Source organism: Zonotrichia albicollis, chromosome 3 (assembly GCF_047830755.1).
Source record: "Zonotrichia albicollis isolate bZonAlb1 chromosome 3, bZonAlb1.hap1, whole genome shotgun sequence".
In the NCBI taxonomy this organism is placed as follows: domain Eukaryota; kingdom Metazoa; phylum Chordata; class Aves; order Passeriformes; family Passerellidae; genus Zonotrichia; species Zonotrichia albicollis.
Genome location: NC_133821.1, coordinates 11934458 through 11948633, shown reverse-complemented (window position 1 = coordinate 11948633; position 14176 = coordinate 11934458). Strand labels below are relative to the sequence as shown.

The 14176-nt window shown below is 44.4% G+C and overlaps 1 long non-coding RNA gene across 1 annotated transcript in view; it reads right to left on the bottom strand.

The window, feature by feature from the left end:
• Positions 1–8002: 8002 nt before the first annotated feature.
• LOC113459246 (uncharacterized) overlaps positions 8003–14176 on the bottom strand; it is a 77390-nt gene continuing 71216 nt past the window's right edge. Inside the window, exon 5 of the long non-coding RNA XR_003380311.2 lies at positions 8003–14176. This is a non-coding gene — a long non-coding RNA (uncharacterized LOC113459246).

Sequence of the window (14176 nt, the reverse complement as noted above, 5' to 3'; positions counted from 1 at the left end):
AACCTGGGAATGGAACAACTGACATCCCAAAAGCTGCATTTCATTTCCTTGGAATTATTTAGCAGGTTCTAGAAGGAGGTGACAGTCTTAACTTCAGGGGAAAGAAACCACATGAATATTTACAAGATTGCTGGGGGAAAAAAAAATCTAATTGGTTGTTGAGTAGAATTTGATCCCAAATTGAAGAGACTTTGAAGTTTGTATGTGTACAAACACACAGAGGTTTGTGTGTACGCACAGATACACAGAGATAGAGCTGAAGAGAATTTGTGTGTATTCACAGATACACAGAGATAGAGCTGTGGAGAATTTGTGTGTATGCACAGATAGATAGAGATAGAGCTGTAGAGAATTCAGAGTGGTGTGCGTGTACAGATCCTATGGTGTGCGTTTGTGTGCAGGTGTGCACACATTCCTGCAGGATAAACCCCATTTATCATCTCAGTATTTAACAGAAAGGCTTGTGCAGTTTCCCAGCAGCCCAGGAACCTCCTTTGATCTGAGAGCTGCTGCCAGTTGTTGGGAGCTGTTTGGGAAGCTTTGTGAGCTGTGCATATTGAGCAATGATAACTCAGGTTTATTTTTGTATTATCACAATGTTTAGGCCCTCAAGTTCTGTTAAGCTGGTGCTCTGTTTTGCTTTCCCCAAATGAAATCTCCTTTGAAAAAGCTCATTTAGTAACTGACGTGGATCGTGGTACAGAGCCATCAGTGCTAATAGCAAATGGCAAGGCTGGAATTCAGGCACTGCTTTCCCTTATGGTTTGGTGGATTTTGCAGCAGCTGCAGAAGTTCCTGTCACCCCACACACAGCCCTGGTGAAGGAGCAGAGGTTTGTGTGTGCTGGGAAAGGCAGGAATTGGCATCAGCCCCCAGAGACTCTTCAGTGAGAGGCACTGGCTGCAGGACAATCCCCCCTGTTGAGGGCTTCCAGTTAAGATCCAAACCCAAATTACAGAGACTTTAAAGTGTTTCCTATAGCTCAACTTCAGTTTTACAGCTACTGCTGTGGTTTAACAGCAAGTTGGGAGCTAGAATATAAATACTGGCTTCTCCTTCCTGGAATACGTGCACTTTGATAGAGTAATTTATTTTTATGGGATAAGAGTTTGACATTTTCTTTTAAAAGGGAGTGAACTGGTTGAATGATTCGCTCTCTCCCACATGGGAAGGCCTCACAGTACCAGTCCTGGGTAGAACAATGTTCTCCAGGGACCAACATCCCTCCATGGGCATGTCTGGAGTAAAAGTTTCTCCTAAATAGGAAAACTCCCAAAATCTTGGTAAAGGTTGGGAAAGAAAGGGAGACATCAGTACTTCATTCTCATTTCCCAAGGAGTTCAGCCAGAAGCAGGAGGCAGCCAAGTACAAAGTGCTGTAAGAGCACTTCATAATCAAAGTATCTCAGATTTAAGAAAAAATACTGCAGGATTTCACCAACCTAGTTTTTACCAAACAACTCTCCACAGTGTTTGTGGGTGGAGTTTGCAGGATTGCATCCTTTGGTGTTCTCAGGATTGGGAAGACTGAACTGAAGGCATGTGAGGTTCTTGGCAAAGGAATTTCCTATGGTACTTACAAACCCATCTCCCTTTTGAGCATTTCTGTTGGTGTGGTTTTTGGAAAAGCGTTGGTGATACCCAAAACATTGTACTGGCTCTTTGCTTTGCAGAATAGGTTCTGATCACAGGATATGAGGTAAGCCCAGACAAACAATAATTACACAATGATTCATCTGGAGTGGGTGAACTGAAGAGCCAAGGTAGGAGGGTTTAATAATTATTTGAGACACTAAACTGCAAAAGCTGCAGCACAAATTGGCTACACCATGCCTGAGGGACAGAAATCAGGGGAATGAATCCAGTGGGTTTTCTCTTTTAAAAACAGCCTGTCATTGGTGGTGCTGGTGAACTCATAGTTCTCAAGCACAGATCATTTAGGCCAATCATATTTAAAATGGGTTCTAACACCCAACACTTTGGTTATTTCCTGATTATCTCAGTTTGAAAATGAGAACATTGTGCTTCCAATATATCTGGGATTATCTCAGTCTCATTTGAGCTGGTGAAACTCTGGAGGAGAGTTTTGGCCTCATTTGTCACATGCTGTGGGGGTCCTCTGGTGCAGGGGATATTTATAATCAAAGGAAAAGACCTTTGTTTAGCACACTGTGACAGAGAACAGACTCCTTTTCCCTGATCTCTGAAATACAAATTTGAGCAGGACAAATGTGTCCCTTCTCATTGCCTTTGCCAGGGATGAGTGACAGTAAGGCAAATGCAACTGATCCCAATGATGAGCTGCCTGTTGTTTCTGCAGCACTTTGGAAATTCACTGGCCTGGATTTATTTTTTTTCATAAATTGCAAATTGTGAATTCCACCTCCACCCAACACAGTTTTAAACACACTGCTGTGGGTTTTTCCTTAGAAAGCCCCAAGGAAATTTTAGCTGAGGTTGTTTCCCACTCCCTTTGCTGTGTCTTCCTTGCCTGTTGAAGGGCTGAAGGTCCTTGACTGTAACATTTTCCCTTGTCCCTGATGGGATTTGGTTGTCACCCCCAGGTCAGTGCAGTGCTCCCACTTTGCAGCCCCTCATTCTGGGGCAGGACCCAGCATCTCCTCATTGGATTTATTATGGGCTGTTGCTTTGGGAGGGGTGGCTCTGGTTTCTCCAATGGATCCCCATTTTCATTCTATTGCCAAAGCCTGCACCAAATCTGACAGAGTTTCAGTGCAGGCTGAGTGAGTTTGCAAAGTGCAAACCCATTTGTGCTCTATACAAATAGTTTGGCTATTTAGGGACATGATTACCCAGACTGCAATCCCAGAAGGAGCTGCTACACACAAATCAGTCCAAATGCTCTCTACAAAGCTGTTCCTTGTCTTCCTAACCTGGTTCATTATGGAGCCATAACAAAAACCATCTTGAGTGGCATCCATGGATGCAGATCTCCTTGCTGAGAAACCATGTGGGAAACCACAGTCTTAATTACATCTTCTGCTAAAAGTACACTAAAACACTCATAAAAAATTAAGACTATTTTCAAACTTATAACCTCAATACCCCTTAGAAAGTACTAGATTTAAAAATATAATTCAAATACAATTTCTATTATAGGTCACTTAAAAATATACATTTATTTAAATGGCTTGACTGGTTCTTTTTCATAAAGCCGGCCCCACCCCCCAAAAAAAGGATTATTATGTCCCCTGGACATGTATGGAGCCAGTGCTTCACACAAGGGTTTTAATGGCTAAAAAATGAAAATTCTTCAAGGCTTGACCTATTGTAAGTGGTTGTATGGCTGGCTTTGTCTGTATTGCAGCTGGAGGAAGAAGGGCTTGAAATGAAATTGAGGGAAAAATAAAAGAAAGAAAGGAAACATTAAAAGTCACAAAATATAGGAAGAAACCAACACCTCCTGCTAAAAACAGGATGGAGAGCCCCCCTTCCTGACTGAGATGTTCATCAGCTCAATGAGAGGGTGTAGTGCCTGCAAGCCAGGAGTCCACTTTGAATGCTTTTACTTTTTGATGTTTATTTTCTGAGGGCCTTATTCTGATATGGCAGATGTGAATTCTGATCTGCTGCTGTGCAGAACCTGATCCCCACAGCCAGGTTTATCAGCAGGACGGTGCCATCAGGCACAGAGGCATTCAGGCCTTCCGAGAAGGACTAAATGATCCATTATGTTTTGGCAAGTGCAGCCTCATTTCCTACCTGCTGCTCCTTCTGTGGTCACTCTGAAGCAATTATTTCAGATAATGTGGAAACAGGCCATTGATGGGAGTCCATCAAGAAATCATTATCTCACTAGAAGCAATGCACTGCTTGTTAACAGAATTGGAAGGTGTGCATGCAAAAACATTTTTCTTAGTATTTTTAGCTTCTTTTTTGATGGGGGTGGGGAGAGCAGGAGGGGCTGGAGGCTGTCACCACATTGTCTACAGCATGGTGGCTTAGAGAGTGCAGTGCCACACAGCACACAGTGCTCCCCTTTGTGCTGCCCATGGCCTTGGATGGTGGCTGTGCAGCCAAGGGCCTGGAAGTGCTGCCAGGTTTGTTATCTGTCTGTCTGTCTGTCTATCTATCTATCTATCTATCTATCTGTCTATCATCTTTCTATCTATCTACCTATCTATCTATCTGTCTAACATCTCTTATCTCCTATCTCATCTATTTATCAATCATGTCCCGCTGCCTTGCACATGATAGAAATTTGTTGTTCCTGCAACATCCTGGGGAAAAAACGCTGGTCTGGCTCTGAGGAGCAGCTCTAGGGAATCTGTCCAGTTTAAATTGCTAAGAAGGCAGGGAAAGCCAGGCAGGATTTGACTGAGACAACTGGATTATCATCTAAATGACAAGCTAATGAAGGAATTAGTGCTTTAATATTTTATTTTATTTTATTTTATGGTTTCTTGCAGATATCTCATAATTTAATATCAGTGAACCACCAGGCAGAAATAGCTGGGCATGTGTAGGGGGTGCAAGGGATAGAATGTGGGCACCTGCCCCCTAGCCAGATTCCCACCCCAATTCTGGATACCATTTTTAAACATTAGTTATTTTACAAACAAGTGATCAACCTAAACATTCCAGATATGTTTTCCTTCTATAAATCTGTAACTCTTAATGACTTTTCCCCTCCAGCCCATTGATGTCTTTAGGTCACAGTGTCTCCCCAGTTCTGTGGTGGCTGATGGTGTGGATCCCACTCCATGTGTGTGGAGCTGACCACTACAACTTGTGGTCATGTGCTGAGGTGACAGTCCATGAAAAGAAGTGAAAATTATTGTGTCCTCACCTCTTCAGGAAACAAAGAACAAATAAAGCTGGAAAATTCTGGTTCAAAACAAAAGTAGACTCTGAAAAAGAGCTTTACATAAAATATTTCTGGAGCTCCAAGCTCCTTCTCCAAATATCCCTCCCTCCTGCCTGGCCCCTGCTGGCCTGTGGGGGTGGATCTGATGCCCTCCTGCTGCCACAGGAGAGCAGGTAGGGAATAATTCCTGACCCTTCTCCCCGACCTCAGCACAGGGGTGGCTGCACTGGTTTGTCTCCTGAAGGGCTCCTCAGTAACTCACACTAAACCCTGACCACAATAAAGGATGTCAGGCCTCCCTTTGCCACAGAGGGGTTCAGTCAGGACAAAGTGGCACTGCCAGAAACATTCCTCATGGTGAGGCAAGGCAATGCAGCAACTCAGCCTTCTTTTTTTTTCTTTAATGTTCCCACTTCCCTTTTTAATATTGTCTTCAATTTGATAAAATAAATGTGTACCGCCTTGCCATTTCATTTTTCTCCAAGAAAACTTCTTTTTTCTGTGGCTCTGAGTTATGTGTGCTTGTAAAAACCTCCTTGTTTAAAGGCCATGCTTTCTGCTGAAGAAATCCAATGGAATCTAAGCAAAGAGCTTGTGCAGATTGAGGCACAGTATTTCCCAAAGAAATGGGCTACAGTTCCAAATTAGGCAGATTTTGGTGCCTTTTTTCCTTTTTTTTTAAATTTTAGAGGGCCAGCCCCTTATGTCTGCAGAGGCAGGTGAGGAACCTGAGAGTGACATCAGTGACACGCTCAGTACAAGACCTACAGCAGTTCCAAGCAGGGAACACAGTCCAGGTCAGCAACAAACATTTCCCTAAGCTCTTACCAGATGGAGGCACTGGGACTGGCACCTCAAGCACAGGCACCCCAGAAATTAACAACTGAATAGTCTTTTCTAGTGTGCAGTCCCTGGGTCACACATGGGATCTTCCCCCTTTTTGGGGCACAGGTTGGTTTTATGTCACTCCCTTGAAGGGCAGAATTCAGCTGCTGGCAGTGCCAGGAGAGCAGCAGAACTCCTGAGGACACTGTCACCCCAAACACTGCCAGGGGCCCTGGGCAGCTCAGGCACCATCTGGCACAGTCACCCAGGGCTGTCCCTGTGTCCCCAGTGTGCTACGCAGCTGCTCCCTCCCAGATGCTGCCCCTGCCCAGGATGGAGCACGGCAACACTGCAGCCTGGGGTGAGGGCAGGAATGGCCATCACAGCTTCAAGTCCTCACTCAGGACCAGAAGAAGAAGAAAACCTCTTTATTTTGAGAGCAGTCCAGAACCAGGGTAGCTGTGGGGAAAGTTGCACATCCCCTCTGAGCCAGTGCCCAGCTCAATGCCAGGGATGTGTCTGGGCACAAAACCTGCCCTCAGTGTGCTGGGTCTCAGCGTGGGACACCAGCAGTGCTCACAGCTCAGCACAGGCCCTTGTTTAGTCAGCAGAATTAAGCAAGTGCTGAATTAGGGCTTTGCTGTCAGGACTTCACCTGCCAGAGTCATTTTATCGCAGGAAGAACATCCCTCATACCACAGTTCCCTCCTAAAGGGAAAATACAATATTATCCCAATTAAAGAAAAGCTTTTTTCTGCAGCTCTATCACTCCAAATGGAGCAGGATGACAGGCAGATCAATGTAGGTCCTGTAAGCCAGAACAGGTATTGAGAATTTGTTCAGAGAGAGGAAAAACCTTTTCCTCCCACCAGTGCCATTTATAATTTATGGCTGGGAAAAAGCAGGAAGGAGATGTTTGTGTGTGTGTGCAGTAAAATATTGCAGATTACCACCCCTGGGCTCTTCTCCTTTGTTTTTCCTGGATGAACAATATTGGGTACCTGATCCCAACAGAACCCCTTTCAGAATTGCTGGAGTGCTGCACAAATGGTGCTGTGTTGATAAATGCCTTTTTTCCCCGTGTTGGCAAATCAGTGCGGTACAAAGATGGGAGCAGGAAAGGATAAACACATGTACAGTGATTCTAGCAAGCAGGTGCAGGGTAATTCCCAACACAGCCTGTAAAGGCTGCTGCCATTTGAAGGTGTCAGCACAGTAATGGGAGATGGATGGCAGCAATACTTGCTGGGGCTCCTGCCAAAACCACACATTGCCTGAATCCACAATATTGGTGCTGCTCTCTCCTCACCTGAGCTGCATTAGAGAGCAATGTGGGAGGGAGTCACACAGGATGTTAACTGGGAACTGAGCAAAGGCCGTGCATTGTAGCACACAACTTGAGTCTCTGCATGGCAATCAAATTCTTCTTACTCCATGTGTGCTCTGCATGGTGGTGATGGAGCTCACCCTGCAGCACTGGGAAAGGCCCTTTAGCTGCCCCCAGGTGCCACCATCAGGATGGCAGCCCATGGACAAGGGACAGAAGAAGGGATGTACAGATGGACACACAGAAGCTCCCAAATGGAGCGTGAATGGGGATCTGCTGCTGCTGGCCAGGAAAGGGTCAGATTTATTCACTATAAATATGTGCATTTGATATATAATGGGGACATAAAGGTGGGAAGGGACATAAGGAAGGACAGGGAAGGGAAGGGATGGGAAGGGAAGGGAAGGGCAAACCAAAGAATCAACAGAAGGAAGAAAGAATGAGAAGAGACACTTGTCATAAATCTAAGACAAAAATTACTTAATGTATAATTTTTTTGCCATTCCCTCTCAAATATGAGTTAGACCAGTAGCATCAGGAATTTTTGCTGACACTGGAGCAGACTATTGCAAACAAAAATGGAAGTGGTTTCATTGGTTCTTGTCCTTGTTTTGTCCTTGTTGCTTTACGGCACCTTTTGCGACAGTCGCGCTTTACGGCCATATTCACGACAGTCGCGCTTTACGGCCGTATTTACATCAGTCGCGCTTTACGGCAGTCTTTACGACAGTCGGGCTTCACGGCTGTTTTTACGACAGTCGCGCTTTACGGCACCTTTTACGACAGTCGCGCTTCACGGCCGTATTAACGACAGTCGCGTTTTACGGCTGCCTTTATGACAGTCGCACTTTTTTCTGGGTTTTTTCTTGCCCATCTTGGGATTTTTTTCGGGTTTTTTTCCCCCTTTTTTTTCTTTATTTTTTTTCTGTGTTTTTTCTGGGCCATCTTTGGTTTTTTTCTGTGATTTTTCTGGTTTTTTTTTTTCATTTTTTCTTGCCCATCTTGGGGTTTTTTTCTTGGTTTTTTCTGGGTTTTTCTTGCCCATTTTGGGTTTTTTTTGTGGGATTTTTTTTTTTTTCTTGCCCATGTTGGGGTTTTTTAGGGTTTTTTTCTGGGTTTCCTCTTGCACATCTTGAGGTTTTTTCCCGGGATTGTTCTGGGTTTTTTCTTGATTTTTTCTTGCCCATCTTGAGTTTTTTTTTCCTGGGTTTTTGTGGGGGTTTTTTGTTGCCCATCTGGGGTTGTTTTCTGGTTTTTTTCCTGGGTTTTTCTTGCACATCTTGGGTTTTTTTACTGGGTTTTTTTGGGTCTTTTCTAGCCTATCTTGGAGTATTTTTCTGGGTTTTTACTTGACCAGGACCAAGAAAAAAAAAAACAAAAAAACCCCCAAAAAACCGGGGTGCGGGGTGGGCGGGGGGAGGCAGCTGGGTATTTTTTATTCTAAACTTAACAATGAGTTGCAAAACCTGAAAAGCAAAAGTCACAAACACAAGGTTAAATCCAGTCAGCATGCACTCACACATGCAGAGATGAGCTGACACAGCCACGTGCTCTCACACACGCTCACACACTCTTTCCACTTACACGCTCGCTGCAGCCCTTACCTGAGACGCTGAAGAACGTGCTTCAACACATCCTCTGGCTGCAGATCCCTGACATCAAATGGTAGATTCAAATGGTAGATTGGGGAAATCAGCAGCCTCGGGGACCAGTGAGACAGCAGGAAGGGTCAACGAGTGGCTATCTGACAGCTCGGACTTGTCCCCATTCTGGGCTGATAAATTTACTACCCAAAATCCCATAGAAGACAGATGTACAGTAAAATTTCTATAACTGTTCTACCTAACTGTGACTACCTGCCAGGGCAGGGCAGCTCCAACCATAAGTTGGAGCTACTCTCCCATCTCCAGGCTGTGGCCCCCAACTTATCTTTTGGATGATCAGTGATGTGGGTCCACGTTGCACCTGAAATGAGTCTGCCTCGGAGGGCCCCGTGATCGCCTGTGAGCCTCTCGGTCAGCTACAATAAGGAAAACCAAAATCAAAGTATGAGTCCAGAGTTATGTGGGCCAAATCCCAGCAAGGCAGCTACTTGCCCTCTCCTGAGTGTGCCTGGCTCCTTCAGGCTCCAGCTTCATCCTGATTCCAAGGCTGTGGCCTTTATTAGGAGTGGCACTGGGGTTAGAGAAAGGCAAAGTTAAATGGCATTGCTGTGAGTGCAGTGGATGACCTTGTGTGCTGTAAGACATGGGAATGCCTCTGCTATGCTTCTGAAAGCCTTGGGGGCGTGTCCTCAAATAAACACCCTTTCTCACCCAAAGTGTTTCAGCACTGCCTCTGTCATGAGAGAGGCGTTTTCTCTGACGCAGAGCCACACAGAATAGTTTCAGGAAAAGCCTCTGCTGTCTTTGCCCCAAGCACCAAAGCACTGCTTTCCTCCAGCAATCCCAGAACTCTACAACACGACACCACCACCCTGGCAGCTGAGCAAGAGCAATGAAGGCAAAATCTGCAGAGGAAAATTTGTATCCTGGATTCAGAAGCTTGCAGTGCCTTCTAAATGTGCACTGCAATTCATCCCATGGATGGTCTGGTGAGAGCAAGGAGCCCTCTTTGCTCCAGCTCTGAGCCTGGCTCTGGAGAGCTGGGTTAGTTCACAGCTCTGCCACAGGTAAAATATTGGACATGACGTGTGCCCTCTGTTCCCTTCTCTAACGAGAGATTATTACTTCAGTGCCTCACACTGGTGAGAAAAGACAGAATTCATTAACCTCCCTGTGTTCTCAGACACTCTGCTCACAAAGGTCACATATCAATTACAGTAAAGAAGTGGCTATTTGAGGGGATTAGGCTGAGTTAACACACCAGCAAGTGTTCATATTAAGATGAGCAGCTGGCATTAGATCTGGTACCAGCACCTTGGAGAAACTAAAGAAATACCTCACAAACTCCTTCATTTACCATCTGGTGGTGGTTATATCAAGGATGCAGTGGAGTTGTAAATCCTGATCACAGTTCTCTAGAATCACAATAAATTGTCCTTTTCAGCACACCCAGCTCCTGTAGAGGCTTTGCTGCTGTCAACAACCAGCACAGGAAAGTGATTTTGGGCCCATGTGCCGGGTTTGCCCTTCTGGCCTGAGCTGGCATTGGGTTCCAGAGGGTGTTTAGCCCCTGGGAATTACACTGGGTCACTCATCTAAAAACCCTGCAGCATCAGTGCTGTGGCAGTTTCCTCTGGTCAAATCGTGTGCCCAAACATGAAACAGAATTAGCTCCACTTTTGTTGCAAGTACCACAGATAGAAAAGGCAATGGAAGAGAGAGTATTAAAGAATATCTTTCAACTTTTTATCCCAATAATGATATTTTGTACAAGAAATCTAAAAAAGATTTACAGCGGGCAATAGAATTTATGTATTTATCTACACATATAAATACATATATAAAATTGTGTTTATGTGGAGATGTATAAAGCAAATTATTCTGTTTTTCCTCTTTGGGTTTAAACATCCCTTGTTCCTTTCCTGATCCCCTATAATCCTTCCCCCCCTCCTCAGGAACTCCCTCTGACCTGCAGTATTGTTTAGCTACATTTGAGGTTTTTTTCCAGTAGCTGGTTTTTCCAACTAAAGCCAATTAAATCTGTAACCCAATTTCATTGTCATTCCTTGTGATTTTTAGGGTCTTGCAATTTTACTTTCTCCCTGAAAGGACCTCTCATGGGATTTCAGAGCAATTCCATTTTTATTAAAAAGAAAATCTTTGAAGATATCATGCAAAGATTGAAATGGTGGATGGGAAAAGCTAAACAACCCAACACTTCCTCGTTTTTATAAGGCTGGTGAGCTCTTTGATGCTTCAGTTGGGATGACTTAGTGCATGAAGCAGAGGGACTGAATACATCAGTCCAGAGCATGGTTGTAGGGCCTGCTGCATCTGAAACACCAAAGCAAAATACTTTTCTACTGCTTTTTAAACTGGTTTTGGTCTATCTCTAACCAAAGGCTCTTCTGCTGTAACTACTTATGTAACACAATTTAATGACCATTCAATTTCTCAGTGAAAATAAAAAGGGACTTCAACAAACTTATCCACAGCTCTTCCCAGTGCCATACCCACCTCTGCCAGGGAAAGGAACCACCAACAATTCAATGGGAAGTGAAAACAATGACACAGAGCTCGATGGGAAGAACAAAAGCAGATGTAAAACAGGTTTGAACCAGAGTTTCCCACTGCTGTCCCTCAAAAGCATTCCCACCTCCAGTAAGTACCTGCTGCCCATTGCTTCCCAGTGGAATTCTCAGGGATACTCAGGCTGCACAGTAGAAGTTGTCAAGGAAACTGGATTCACTTATGATTTCACATGTTGATTATTTCAATATTTTTTTTTCTCCACCCACATACACCTTAAAATTAGTATTGTCCTTCACGGTCTAATTACCACACTGACATTGCCATTCAGGACAGGAAATTGCATTTGCCACCTGAATCCAAGCTTCAGCCACTCTTGTTCTTAAAGCAAGACATTAAAAACACCTTCAAAATTATTTTTTCAGTAGATTACTTCAAATTGGCTTTTTCCACACTGATAACCAAAATATCCAATGGTACATCCAGCTGAAGAGCATAAATGCAACATTCCCTTACTCTGCTGCAGCTGTAAAACTGGAAGTAGACAAGGCAAAAAAATGTGATTTCCCTTTGTTGTTTTTTTTTTTATTTCTGAGTGTCACCATATTGGGCACTGGCCACACGATCCCAATGCCTTCAGAGTCAGAGGGAGTTAACATTGAGCTCAGTAAAGCTGGAATCCCCAGTGCATTTCTGGGAGGTCACCAGCTCCCAATTTAAAGTCAGCTGGAGCTGGATGAACCACTGAGATGCCTGCAGTCTACATGAGCTGGAACAACAGCTCATGGACTGCCCAGACCTTCAGACTACACAAATTACAACTACAGTTTGTATGTGGACAGATATGGACTCCTAGGGCTTGCAGAGGATTTTTAAGAGTTCTACATTTTGATCCCAGTCTGGAATTTTCCCCCCTACTTTGGCCATAGCTCTGTTCACAGAGATACTCCAAGCCATGACCTTCAAATGAGAGCCAAATGAGTGAGCACAGTGAGGGTGATCATTATCCCATCATGGCACTGTCAGAGCAGTGTTATTATCTCTGGGTGTGTTTCCATTTGTCCCTTGCTTTTCCAAACGAGATGAGAGATGAACCAGATGGCAGAATAGGAGAGGAAAATGATGAACAGAAAACTGAACACATGAGCTCCTTTACCCTCATGAGGAGACCACCTTGCATTTGGTTTTTCTGCACCTTTGGGAGTCTTACCTGGCTGAGCCTTGCAGCAGGTTCCTCCCAAGCCATGGGATGCAGCTCAGTCAGGATGGATCATGGTCTCTGTATGGATTATCCCATGCCTGAGGCTGCTCTTAATAAAGAGCAATTAAACAGAACCAGGCAGAACACCAATGATGACACACTCCTCCTTCAGAGAAATGGGAGTCTGTTATCAGCTCCAAAATTCAGTGGAAGCTGAGGACAATTCCCAGGTGCTCCCAACTTCCCTTGGAGCCCATGATAAGGAATAAGGGCAGGTGTGTGCGGGTCATTTGGCTGCTATAACAGATCTGACAGCTGGACAGCTCCACAAGGACTGAAAAAGGGAATTCTGAACAATAAGGCACAGTTGACCCAATGGATAGTTTTGTGGAATGGAGCTATTTTATCTGATTTTAAGTGGCTTAAAAATTGGGTATTAGCAGGGGATCGTTACACAGTTACAGTTCCATTAACCAGCTGCAGGGCTGACATGTTTGGTTCAGATATGCCATTTTTCTTCTACTGCTGCTTAAATCCAACTAAAACCACTGGAGTTGACTAGTTCCACTGGCATGAGTAGCTTTTTAAACTGGTGTTTGTTTGAAAAAAAAAATCCACTTATATCAAATGTTTTACTTCCATACACACTGACAAACCTCTTAACAGAGTCATTGGCATGGGAAGAAAAAGAAACAGTGCCATGGTTCACAGAGTGCATCCAAACACTGGTTTCCAGAGGGCTCGTGTAAGATCTCATGTCAAGTTGCAGGGGTGAATGTGGAGAGGGGTGTGAGGGGTGTGGCAGAGCCCTAGGGACGCCCCTCTGAGCAGGACAGGGACACCTGGAAGTGTGCAGTGCCTCCACAATGCAGTGACACGAGACTCCCAAGTGTTATGGCTTTGATCTGGCCCCTGTCCCCTTAACAGTGGGAACAAGTACAAATGGCATTAAACCGGAACAACAGCGCTGTGATCAATACTCTGAGGCGTTTTCAAAATTAAATCTTTATTTTGGGGACTCACCTCCTGAAGTTGCCTGGTTCTCCTCAGGAATTTGGCGAGTTTCATCATGCCAAGCAAAGAACCTGCACCAAAACTGTTATTTTATTTCCTAGGAAAATTAATCAGTGCCTTCCATCAGCTCCTACAAGCTCCATCTGTCTTGTCTCCAGCAAACATTGGAAAGCACATCTACACATTTCCTTCAAAACTCAAACCTAACGATTGATTAAGAAAAGGGAAAAAAGGGGAGTTTGCAGACAAAGAACATCTTTGTTTGTTGACAGCAATGTAAAATGTAACTTGTCACCAGAGCTGATATGTTGTATTAATGGCTTTTCTGTGAAAACACTGGGCTGGCTGATATAAATATTGATGTGAGCACACTGGCTTGGGAAGTGTGTGACAGATGGAAACTTTTTAAGGTGAACATAAAATCATCTTCAGTGTTTCTTCAACTCAAAACTCAAATATCCCCTTTTAATTGGAAGCCATTATTAAGTTTATCATCAGAAACAATGTTTGCTGCTGGTGCAGGAGATAGAGGAAGGAAAAATCTCCTCACCTGCTGCTGCTGCCAGGATCCCTGAGGAACAAAACTGAGGTAGGATCTCCAAGGAGGCTGGAGTGGGAATGTCTGTTGTGTGTTTGGGCTATTTTATTTTTGGTATGAAAATGTCTTGGTGCTCCCAGTGACAGCCTGGTTGCCATGGTTACTTGTGAACCAGCCTTCCCCCAACCTGAGGAGCCAGACTGTGCTTTCTTCTCCATTGGATGTGTCCACGTGGACATTCCCAGAAAGAATCAGTCTCTCAGGAGCTTCCACAGCCTGGGACCAAATCAGCATCCAACACTCAGAGTGTG